The sequence below is a fragment of the Mustela nivalis genome, assembly GCF_964662115.1.
Source record: "Mustela nivalis genome assembly, chromosome: 3".
NCBI lineage: Eukaryota > Metazoa > Chordata > Mammalia > Carnivora > Mustelidae > Mustela > Mustela nivalis.
In genome coordinates this window covers 10,111,504-10,123,891 of record NC_139022.1, presented here as the reverse complement: position 1 = coordinate 10,123,891, position 12,388 = coordinate 10,111,504, and the positions used below count along the sequence as shown (strand labels likewise).

Genomic DNA, 12,388 nt, shown 5'->3' with positions numbered 1-12,388 from the left:
GTATTTTTCATTGACTATTTATTCTTTCATAAAGAAGTTTCCATTTACGTTTTTCCAACTATTGACCATGACGCAAAATGAAACTTTAAAAGGCTACTCTTGACAGAAAAGTATAAAAGAAAATCCTAAAGATATAAATCCCAATCATCATCAAAGACGACAGTTAAATAAATTGTTCTTTGTAAAACAGTAGCATTATGTAGCATTTAAAAAATGTATACTCTTCACTTCGAAGTCTTTTAGAAATCTAAAATATGACTTTCTATGGTTTGTGTCTCCATATTCCTTTATTGCCAGTTTGAACAAATCCACATGCTTTGATTCAAAAGTAATAAATTCCTCTTATTTGGAAAAATGAAGTTTATTTTTGTTCTCTCACCCTTAGCAGGTGGTTTCATTTTAGCACACTTCAGAGTTATAACTTCATGCTTATTAAAAACATTTCTTATGATCTACATAGATGAATGAAACTTTTATTTTATTAAATTATTTGCCAAAAAATCTGTTATTTTTAAAAATGTATTTCCTTTTAAGGGTTAATTTAGAGCGTTCAGAGAGGATCTAGGAGTGTGGTATTATGCAATTTTTAAGTAGGTCTGAAATGGTTATTTATATGATTGTTTCTTTAAGGCTTATGTATATTATCCATTATATGCTATAAAATATTTTGAAAGTAAATTTAGGGCATCTTTACATAGATTATTTTTTGGAAAATATTATTGAAATGACTTATGAAATTCAGTATACTCTCAACATTAATTTATTCTGAAATTTACCAATTGTCTATTGAACGTATTATATGGCAGATATTACTTCAGACTACACTGGTAAATGAAATACTTGGCTTTGTAGAACTTTTATTTTAATGGGTGAGACAATTAAAAGCTATAAACCTTAATAAAAATTGCACAGTGCATTCAAAAATGATGAGTACAATGGGGAAAAAGAAAAATTAGATCAGGGTGAGAAAAATCAAGGTTGCTAGGCAGGGGATGGGGAGTTAAAATTTTTAATAGGAAGATCAGGGTAGTTACAATGAAGCTGACAATTGAACAAGGGTATGGAAAGGTGATGAATTTGCCCAGAACTATCAGCCATAAGGTCACTCCAGACAAAGGGATTGGCTATCTTGAAGGCTATAAGGTTGGATCGTGCCTGGCATATCTGAGGAATAGTAAGGAGGCCACTGTGAGTGACTGAAGAGTAGCAGGGAAAGAGGTCACAGAGGTTAAATGAGTGGCTAGATCATGTAAAAGCTTAGAAGTCATTGTAAAACTCTGGCTTTTATATTTGGAAACTTACTGTGTGATAGAATTTCTGCTAATAACTGAGAGTTCAAATGTCCATAAAATTTCAAGGATTCTTATTCTAGTAAGACTGAATAAAGAAAGAGTTCATATTTTCACATGGTGTAACAAATGCTCGGAGATCCAAGTGTAGGAAGCTATGGGAGCACAGAAGAAGGCACTAAAATCTCACCAATATATTTGATGACTGTGACTATATATAAATTTGTATTTTCTAGATTTTTTATAGTCATGGAATCACACAGTATATACTATTCATTGCCTGGCTTTTCTTTTCTCAGCATCATTACTTTGAGAATCTCCAATTGTAAATAGTTCATTTGGATGTTGAATAGTAATCTCTTTAATGAATAGATCATAATTTGTCTTTGCTCTATTGATGGACATTGATGAACATTTCCACTGTTTTCAATTCTTAAAAATAAAGCTGCTATGAAATTGATATACAAGTCCTGGTATAAACATAGGGTTTGTTTCTCTTGGTTAAATGCCTAGAAGTAAAATGGCTATTTGTGTAACTGCAACATATTTTGCATTTAAAAAAATTTTCAAACTATTTTCCAAAGTGGTGGTATCATGATATATGCCAACAACAGTTTAGATTTTTTGTTGCTTCCCAATCTAGCTCAGACCAATTACAATTATCCTTTATAATTTTAGCCATTCTAATAGATATGTAAGCATGTCTCATTATGATTTTAATTTGTATTTCTTTAATGTCGAGGTTCAGTGGGCTGAGGTCCGGAGCTGATGACCAAGAAAGAATTCTTGAGACATATTTGCTGCAAAAGGGTGGTTTATTGAGGCATTGGGATAGCACCTGTGGGCAGGAAGAGCTGCAGGTTAAGTAATCTGTGGTTGGTGGAAGGAAAGGGAAAGGGAGGTTTCAAGGGAATTTTCATATGCTAAAGAGGAGTTGTCTTTTACCAAGGCATTAACATCAAGATAATTGGGAGATGCCTGTCTTGCAGGATTGTGAGCTCTGCAAGTTAACTCTTTGTTTCTCGTTTATGGCGGTCAGGGGTGCCTGAGGAATGTTACACATATTACAGAGGGGAGCGGGTGGAGAGGGGGTGCAAGGTGCCCGCTTTTGCTTTGTCCTCAGTCAGCCTCCTGCTCCCTCATCAAGTTCCATACCTGAGAGGGGGCCCTTGGGAGTGAGGGAGTGCGAGAGAGTGGGAGGGCGGGAGGGCGGCGGGCCTAGGGGAAGGCGCCCAGCCTGCTCCTGCTCTTTGTTTCGGAGACTCACGTGTTCCTGCCTAATTGGCCGCCATAGAGCCTGAGTTCCCAGGGAAACAGAGGCATCCTTCGCAGCTGTGGTTCCCAGGTTCTTCCAGCTGCCAGCCCCACCTTCCCACAGGAGGCTGGAGAACCTGGGGGGACCACAACTCCCACAAGGCCCCGCACTCCAACAGAGCCTGGCTGATAAAGGGGCGGGGTCTGCGTGGAGGGGCGGGACCATGATGCAGGGGCCTTGGGGCTCAGCGTCCCCGTGTGGCTTTCTGGAGCTCAGGAGCTTTCTCATCGCTGGATTGGCATCAGGCAGCTTGGACTCATTGGAGTCCTGGGGCGTCGCCTCAGACCGGCTCTGGACGGGTAAAGTGTAATGAAGTGTTAGCTTAGGAGGCACAGTGCTAGGGACTGGGTAGCGCTGAAGCTGCTGGTTGTCCTGGGCTTCCTGAGGAGGCTGTCTGAAAAAGTCACAGGTGCTGGTAGGGGAATCCTGGGGAAAAACTGGGGCCCGAACCAGCACTTTGAGCCTCTGAGCCAGTAGCCAACAATAACTGGGAAAAAGTCCAACTGCTCTGAGGTGCTTTACTTTTGACTGAGAAGATAAGCAGGGAGGATAACAAACCAATGGGATGTCTGTAGACTTCTACTGGAACTTTTAGGTCTGTCTTCTGTAATTCCTTACCTGTCACTCAGAGGTTTTTTTCTTTTTCTTCCTTGGGTTGCCTTCTTAAAGAATTCCTTAGCTTGATATTCCATCTCTCTGGTTTGGTTTTAAGCAGTGCTCATTCTGCTATTCAACCCATCTCTTTGAAAGGTTTCTTTTTACTTCTGTTGCTATTTGTATTTCCAAGATATCGGTTAATTATTTTTATAACTGCCAGCTCTCATTTCATGATAAGATATTCTGGCTTATCCATATGATTAATTTAATTACATTGATGTTAATGTCTAACACTTTTTCCCTTCCTTAGGTGCATATTCTCTCTTGAAAAAAAGGATAAAACATATTAATGCTGTTCTTTTTTTCCGTGGCTTGATTTTTCTGAAACATTTGTGATTGTTGGTTTATGTCTCACTCATTTTTATGTACCTCGAGAGTCACTGCTTTGTACTCTCTTTGCAGGAGGGAGGGGTATGAAGAGGATGAACTGCGGGGTATTTTTTTTTTTTAATGAAAATGGGTAGAATCAGGGTTTGTAACCTACTGGTCACCTGGGTACCCCACCCCATTCCTCCAGAGCCTCGTAATCATTGGGATTTTGCTTGTTTCTTTTACCCAAGCTCCCATACTCTCCAAGCTGGAAGCAAACATCCCATTTTCTACTTCCTGGAAGGCTATACTTTGGTGAAGCTTTGGTTCTAGTCTCTCAGCCAGTTCCCCTTTCATTTTCTTTCTTTTTCATTTTCTTTTTTTCTTTGTTTCTTTCTTTCTTTCTCTCTTTTCTTTCTTTCTTTCATTTTTATTCTGGGCTCCTCCCTCCAAATTTGCACTGCCTTAGCTTATGTACAAATGAGGATAGTAGGAAAGAGTGACTGAGAAGCCCTTCCAGTTTTTTAAAAAGATTTTATTTATTTATTTGACAGAGAGAGCACAAGTAGGCAGAGCTTCAGGCAAAGGGAGAGTTGCAAGCAGGCTCTGCTGAGCAGAGAGCCTGAAGATGGACTCGATCCCAGGATCCTGGGATCATGACCTGAGCTGAAGGCAGACACTCATAATTGACTGACAACCCTCGTGGCAGGCCCCTCCCCGAGAAAACAAACCAAGAAAGAAAAAGGACTACAAGAGAACAACCACTACTTCATAGTAAAACTTGTATTGTTCACTTGTTCCAACTATTCTGGTTCATTTTTTTTTTTTTACATAGGTAATTTTTTTAACTTATTTACCATCACAGTGAGTTGTACAGTACATCAAATTCCAAATACCTTTCTAACCTAACTTTTTGATACATACACCTATGTTTTTTTTTTTGCATTTTTATTTTTTGAATTCCTTTTTTTAAATTTTAGTTTAGTCTAGTCTATTCCTTTTTAGTTTTATCCTCTAATATTCATATAGAGTTAAACTTCAAAGTAATCCCCTTTCCCCAATCAATACTACCCTGTAGGTAAACCAATTTTTAATCCCCTTTATCTTAGGAAAGTTGAGTCCTTTAAAAAAGATATCAAGATACATCCAGGAAGAATCAAAACAACCTTCCTCGCACACACTGAGAATTCATAAGAACTCTCCCATCTTCTTCCACCAGTGTTTCTGTGTTTTTTGTGTTTGTCCTGATAGTATATAAATTTTACACTTGTGGTTCTTTTTGACGAGGTTCTTTCTTTATTTGCATACATATATATATATATATTTTTTTTTTCTCTTGTCATATACTTGTATCAGTCTTTTTATCTCTTTTTGTTTGTCTACTTCATTAATCTTACCTTGGGGCCCATCTGGGCTGAACCTTATTTTTCATCTTCCCTTTCTTTCCTCTCTCTCTCTCTCTCTCTTTTCTTCTTTTCTTTTTTTACATTTTTTTTTCTTTTGTCTCTCGTTTGGGTGGGAATCCTGATTTCTCAAAGTGAATGTGTATATTTGAAGAGAGGACCTCAAGATCTCTGGAAGTCTGCATGCCTCATTCACTGGGCAGGGGACTTCCTGCTTCAGGTATTTGCACAATAGACTCCAGGTAAAGTCCACCTTCAGCTACGAGTCGAAGCCCTGATTGTTAAGAACACAGAATAGGGTCCTCCATAGCATACACGATGTGACCAATAGGCACATTAATGGTCACTCAAGGGTTCTGGTACATTGTTATCCTCCAGTAGATTATAGAGGTAAAAAACATCTGAAAGAAGGATGAATACCCAACTTTTTTGCAACATGGACGGGATTTGAAGAGATTATGCTGAGTGAAATAAGTCAAGCAGAGAGAGTCAATGATCATAGGGTTTTCCTTATTTGTGGAGCATAACAAATGGCATGGAGGACAAGGGCAGATGGAGAGGAGAAGGGAGTTGAGGGAAATTGGAAGGGGAGGTGAAACATGAGACTATGGACTCTGAAAATCTGAGTATTTAGAAGGGGTGGGGGGGAGGTGGGGGAACGAGGTGGTGGGTACTGGGGAGCGCACGTATTGCATGGAGCACTGGGTGTGGGGCAAAAACACTGGATACTGTTACGCTGAAAAGAAATAAAAAATTTTTAAAAATTTTTTAAAAATCTGAAAGGTTCCCAGGAAGCAGTGGGTTTTGTTTTGTTTTGTTTTGTTTTTTAGAAAGAAGAGGAGGATGGGTCACTAGACTTTAAGAGGTCATGAATAAAGCAGGAGAGATAGGAACTGAATCATAAACTTTTGTCGTTAGCTTGGCAGGAGTTGAGGTATAAGGTCCTAGGTTTGCATGGAGGTGGGTAGGTCACAGGGAGATAGTGAGGTTAGTACTCTGAAGGGGAGCTGGCATGTGGGCTTGGGTATCAAGAAATAACCAATGTAAATAAGTGGGATAACCACTTATTTAGTGTGTGTGTGTGAGTGTGTGTGTGTCTGTGTGTTAATTCTTCACAGCTGGGGATACGGAGTTAGATGGTTATAGATCCCCTATCTAATTCCAACATTCCTAGTATTTATGACTTCTCTGGCTCAAATATTAGCAATGGCTATGGAGAGAAGGGTTAGACCCAAAAGCATGGAGCACAGTGTATAGAAAGTTTCTCCCAAGGTTGAAAGAAGGCTTTATCAGTATATTTTTGTCTACTCAGGCTGCTATACCAAACACAGGCTGGAGGGCTTAAATGGCAGAAATGTATTTTCTCACAGATCTGGAGGCCAGAAGTTCCAGATCAAGGTGCCAGCGAGGTTGGTCTCCAGTGAGCCTTTTCTTGTTGGTCTATAGATTACTATCTTTTCAACTGTGCCCTCAGATGACCTCTTCTCTGTGGGCACCCAAGGGGAGGTAGGGGGAGTGCTTTCATGTGTTTCCCCCTTATGAGGACACCAGTCCTAGCAGATTAGGACTCCTGTGACCTCACCAAGCCTTCAGTACCTCCTTCTAGATAGGCCCTATCTCCAGATGCAGTCACACTGGAGATTAGGAATTCTTCATATGACTTTTGTGGGGACACAATTCAGTCCATAACAATTAGTACAGGAGAAAAACCATGGAGAGAATTCTAGAGGAGTCACACGTTGATGTTATAAGGTAAGTGGGTATAAAAGAGCACCTCTGAAGTCCAATAGGTCATTAGAGCTAGAGGCCGACAGGAAAGTCCTGTATGTGCCACAGTTTTGAGTTTGATGCAAGCGCAACTCTGAAGGGAAGATATTTGGGAGGCCTTGGCCAACCACTACTTCCAGCCAGGGGTGATTCTCGAGGGAGTATCTCTCGGAGTGCTGCCTAGAATCAAGATTTGGGGTTGGAAAGGTGCCACTTCCAAAGCTGGAGAAGGATGGTGCTGTAAGTTACTTGAAGAGTACTGTTCTGGGAGATAGGAGATCTGGGGTGTCCTCTTTGTTCTGCTGCTGACCAGATGTGAAAATGCAGATTAACTCCCTAACCATCTCAGTTCTATCACCATGTGCTGCTGTCATGTGTCCCAAGCCCCAGAGTTAGTTTTTTCCATAAGCAGAAGCCGGTCTTTTAGTTCCCAATCTCTTAATCGGGCTGATCGTCACAATATAGAGCGGATACGTGACAGCCACAGGGGAGAAGTAAGGGTTGTCTTCCCCTCAGGGAGAGTGGAAAAGCTCTAGGAGAGGGCATACCAGTAGACCAAAGGCAGCCAGTGCCGGGGAGTGGAGCCACGGGGAAGAGTGTGCTGATGACAGCCTTGTGGAGGGAGGGCCGAAAGAGCCACCACCATGACACTTGAGTTACAGATCGAGCTTGGGGATAGAGAAGGGATCAGGGCACGGTAGAGCAGCAGCTGGCAAAGTGATTCTGTTGAGCTTAAGCTCATAGTGCCTTAGCGAATTAGAATGGGAAATACCTTGCTATTGTCTGTGACTCTGTGATTGTGTGAGTATGAGTGACAGAGTGGGGACAAAGAGAGAGGGAGAGAGAATACATTAAATTTTAAAGAAAGACAATAAGGGACGCCTGGGTAGCTTACTCAGTTTAGCATCTACCTTTGGTTCAGGTCATGATCCCAGGGTCCTGGGATTGGATCCCATACCAGGCTCTAGTGGAGGGCCTGCCTTCCCTCTGCCTGCTGCTCCCCTTGATTGTGATCTCTCTCTTCCTCTGTAACAAATAATAGTAAAAAATAAACGAGGGCGATACGTTATGTTTACTTTTGTTACTGATGCCAGACATGGGTTCAGAGGATTGAAGAGGGAGATCCAAGGAGCTAGCCTCTCAAGAGGAGTGAATACCTAGTCACTGGTAAGACCCCTGGTCCTGCAATTCAATATGGCTCCTGTGATCTGGGTCCTGTTAAATGCCCCTCGCCATCCTTAACCCAATAGTTTGATTCTTCAATGCGTTCAGTGTGGGGAACTGGGAGAAGCTATGACAGCATTTCTCCATTTGAACTGGCCACCTTTTAAGTGGTCATTAGCCACATGTGGCTACTAGCCATGGGACTTGGACAGCAGAGTTGTGGAAAGTCCGCACATTCTTCCACTCAAAGGATATTGTGAGTTATGCTACATCTATTTTTTTTAAGTGTCTTTTTTAGATATTTAAATTCAATTAGACATTAGAGTGTACATCATTGGTTTCAGAGAATTTAGTAACTCATCAGTTGTGGATAACCCTTGGTGCTCATCATATCACGTGTCCTCCTTAATGCCTATCACCCAGTCACTCCATGTCTCCCACTCCCCTCCCCCCCTCAGCAACTCTCAGTTTGTTTCCTATAGTTAAAGGTGCCTCATGGTTTGTCTCCCTTTCTGATGACTCCCATTCAGATTTCCCTCCCTTCCCTCTGATCCTCTGTACTACATCTTAATCTCAACAGTCAAGCAGTGATAGTAATTCAGTCATGGAGTCATGCATATTCTAAATCTGATGAGGTGGATTCCTATACTGCCTTTGTCTCTGCTAGAGCACTTACATTTGTTATATTATTGCTGCTGTGTTCATGTTTCTCGTTCACTGAATGTCTGATAAAAGAATTAGTAAAATGTGTGACTGCAGAAAATACAATGGTCATGGATGATGAAGATTTTCTTCTTGACCAGACTGGAGTCAAGTTCCTCTGAGTCCTCTTTCTGTCCAGCCTTGACCTCAGGCTCCGCCCACTTAGCCCAGTTTTAGCAAGAAATCTGCTTAGTCAATTTTTCAGCAATCTCCTATCCTACTCTTGATATCTGATCAAATTCCTTATCTCTCAGCCCTGGTATCTTACCACTCTTTTTTTTTTAAGATTTATTTATTTTGACGGAGAGAGAGCCTGAGCAGGTGGAATAGCAGAGGGAGAGAGAGAACCAGACTCCCCACTGAGCAGCAAGCCCAATGTCAGGCTTGATCCTGGGATCAGATCATGACCTAAGCCAAAGCCAGAGATTTAACCAACTAAGCCACCCAGGTGCTTCAGTACCTATAACGGTTAATATCTGATCAAATCCCTTATTCCGATGGCACCTGGTTGGTGCAGCTGGTTGAACGTTTGACTCTTGGTTTCTGCTCTGGTCATGATCTTACGGTCCTGAGATTAAGCCTCACCTCAGGCTCTATGCTCAGTGAAGAGTCTGATTAAAATTCTCTTTCCCTCTCCCTCTACCCCTACCCCTGCTCCCTCTCTCTAAAATGTATTAATAAGTCTTTAAAAAAATTCCTTATCCCCTGATCTCAATAGTTTATGACCCTAGCCTTCCTTCAACAATATTACTGTCCAGATGGTTTAGCCAGAATCCCTTCATCCTTACCCTTGATGTTCCATCTTAATTTTACATTCAGTGACCCCCACCATGTTTTTTAGCTGTAAATCTCCATTTGTCTGAGCTGAGCCAGATTTCTCTCCCATACTATAAAATAAAATCCCATTGTAGTAGCATCCCTTGAATAAAATCTTCCTTACTGTCTTTAATGGGTGTCACAAATTTTTTTTTCTTTAACAGTCAGGAGAGTGCTAAGGGAGTACCATGACAAAAGGCCTAACTTCCTATAATGGACATTTCCTTGGTTTACCTGACAAATACTCTTTTTCTCTTCTAAGGAAAATTTCCAGTTCTCAGTATAACTGCCAACTGGCCCAAGGGGTGGAAAAGTGAGTCAGATGAGACCAAAATGAAAATTCTGTTGAGACACTGGACATTGAGGATTCAAGCCAAGGACAAAAAAGTGTTGGTACTCCATTATTCTGATGGTCCATTAACTCTTGCTTTTTTGGTTCCTGTGTCTATCACTGCCCCTGCCTTTTTGAAGATAATGACCTTTCATTCATCTGAGTACATGGTTCACAGAATCCCTTTGCAGTGGCCCATGCGGGCCAAGATAGTAGAGCATAGTAGGTCTCTGTAAGTTTTTAAAAAATGTCTTTGTCCCTGTTGCCCATGGCCATTAAAGACAAAAGGTCGGGGGGAGGGGGATATTGGAAAAGATGAAGTTATAGTTACTCACTGATTTTTTGATTGGTAGAGAGAAAGCAACCTACAGGGCCAGTGGGTGAGTGGAGGAAACATCTTTGGCTCTAGGAGGAATGGGTGAAGGAGAAATATTACTAATCTTTGTCTTTGTAACTGCCCCTGAAGACATCCCCACACAGGAAAATGACCTAGCATGACTCTCCTAAACTTCGGCAAGCCCCTTAAATTTAACTGACATCTAGATCTGATACTCCCTGCTGGATAACTCTGATCAATATTTGATTGGTCCTTATTTTATTTTAAAATTATTTTTAAAGAAATTTTTAATCTAAATACAATTAATTAACATATAATACTAGTTTCAGACATACAGGTTAGTGATTCATCAGTCTTTTATAACACCCAGTGCTCACTATATCACATGCCTTCCTTAATGTCCATCACCCAGTTACCCCATCCACCCATCCCCCTCCCCTCCAAGAACCCTCAGTTTGTTTACTGTGATTAAGAGTCTCTTCTGAGGGGTACCTGGCTGGCTCAGTGGGTTAAAGCCTCTGCCTTCAACTCAGGTTATGATCTCAGGGTCCTGGGATCGAGCCCCACATCAGGCTCTCTGCTCCCTGGGGAGTCTGCATCTTCCTCTCTCTCTCTCTTCCTGCCTCTCTGCCTACTTGTGATCTCTGTTTGTCAAATAAGTAAGTAAAAATATATTTTTTAAAGTCTCTTCTGGTTTGTCTCCCTCTTTGACTCCATCTTGTTTTATTTTTTTCCTTTACTCCCCTATGATTCTGTTTTGTTTCTTAAACTCCACATATGAGTGAGATCATATGATAATTGTCTTTCTCTGACTGACTTATTTCGCTTGGCATAATACCCTCTACTTTCATGCCTGTCGTTGCAAATAATTTCTATTTATTTTAACTCGACAGAGAAGGCCACTAGAAACAGCAGGTGATGGCCCTAGCTCCTATCGCTCCATGCAGAACATCTGTCAACACCTGTGGACATCTTTTCCTCCCCCCATTCCTATGAATGTTGCTCAGTTGTTACATGGCATGGACAAATGCTGTTGGCTGGTGGCATGGACACACTGTACAAGCTTGGCCTTTGGTAAAACAAAGACTGGATTTAATTACTCAAACTGAAACAGGAATGCTTGGATGAACAAGCCTGCCAGGAAGTCCCACTGGAGGTACTCAACCTGTGCCCCTTCCCTCTTTGGACCAAGAACCCGAACTTGAGAGATGAATGGCTTATCCAAGGTTATGGGAGGTTACACAGAGCTGAAATTAGACACAGGTGTACATGCCTATTGATCAAGGCTGGCTGTGAAATCAAACTGCCTCAAATCTTGATTCTTTTTGCCACTTCTTATTCTCTGACCCTGTTTTTCATAGTTTAGGATGTAGGAATAATAAAAATATCAGCTAATGGGATATCCTGACTTTTTGATGTTTTAGTTCTTGTCAGACATTTACCATAATGCTTAGCACATGGATATGTGTGTGCACACACATGCACATGCATGACACTCAAAAATTAGTCCCTGATATAATCAGTGCACTTTGCATCCACCACCAATTGGCTGTTTTGTCACAAAATGATTAAAGCAGAACTGTCAAGTGAGGAACTTCAAAGTCAAAGCATTAAGTGCTTTGAAAAACCAGCACCTGGGAGGATTTGTCTCAGCATCTGTGATTAGAAGGCAGCAAAAAGAGACTTTTGGGACACAGTTCACCCCTTCATGAAGCATCCATTCAGAACTTTCTCCGAAGGGCTAATGCCTAATCTTCCAAAGACCAGCAAGAACAAGCTTATTGTCTGTTAAAATCAGATTTTTAAAAGATTTTTATTTATTTATTTGAGAGAGAGAGAGAGTGAGAGAGAGAGTATGAGAAAAGAGAAGGTCAGAGGGAGAAGCGGACTCCCCATGAAGCTGGGAGCCTGATAGAGTCCTTGATCCTGGGACTCCAGAATCAAAATCAGATTGACTCAATACAGTCAGGGAGGACATTCCTCAGGAATCACAGAATGCTGGTTGCCATGAGGGAGGAGTCTTTTACAAAGTCTGGGCTCTCACAGAAGGAGTCTGAAGCACGTGTATGGAAAGCAGGGGTCAGTTCTGGATTAGAAGCTCTTTCTGAGGGGAAATGAGTAGAAGCAGGGATTAACCAGGACTTGGGCTCTGCCTTATTCAGTTCAATTTGCTTCAACAAATGATGACAGACTGGGTGGCTGAAACAGCAAAGCATGTACTATTCCTTGCAGTTCTAGAGACTGAGAAGTCCAAAAGCAAGATCGTGGGAGATCTAATATCTAGCAAGAGACTGCTTC

The 12,388-nt window shown here is 41.3% G+C and overlaps 1 long non-coding RNA gene across 1 annotated transcript; it reads left to right on the top strand.

Annotated features, from left to right (window-relative positions):
• The first annotated feature begins 7,728 nt into the window (after positions 1-7,728).
• On the top strand, positions 7,729-9,772 carry LOC309861296. The gene is made up of 3 exons (XR_014309850.1): positions 7,729-7,907; positions 8,041-8,160; positions 9,685-9,772. It is a non-coding gene; the product is annotated as an uncharacterized lncRNA (long non-coding RNA).
• The last annotated feature ends 2,616 nt before the right edge of the window (positions 9,773-12,388 follow it).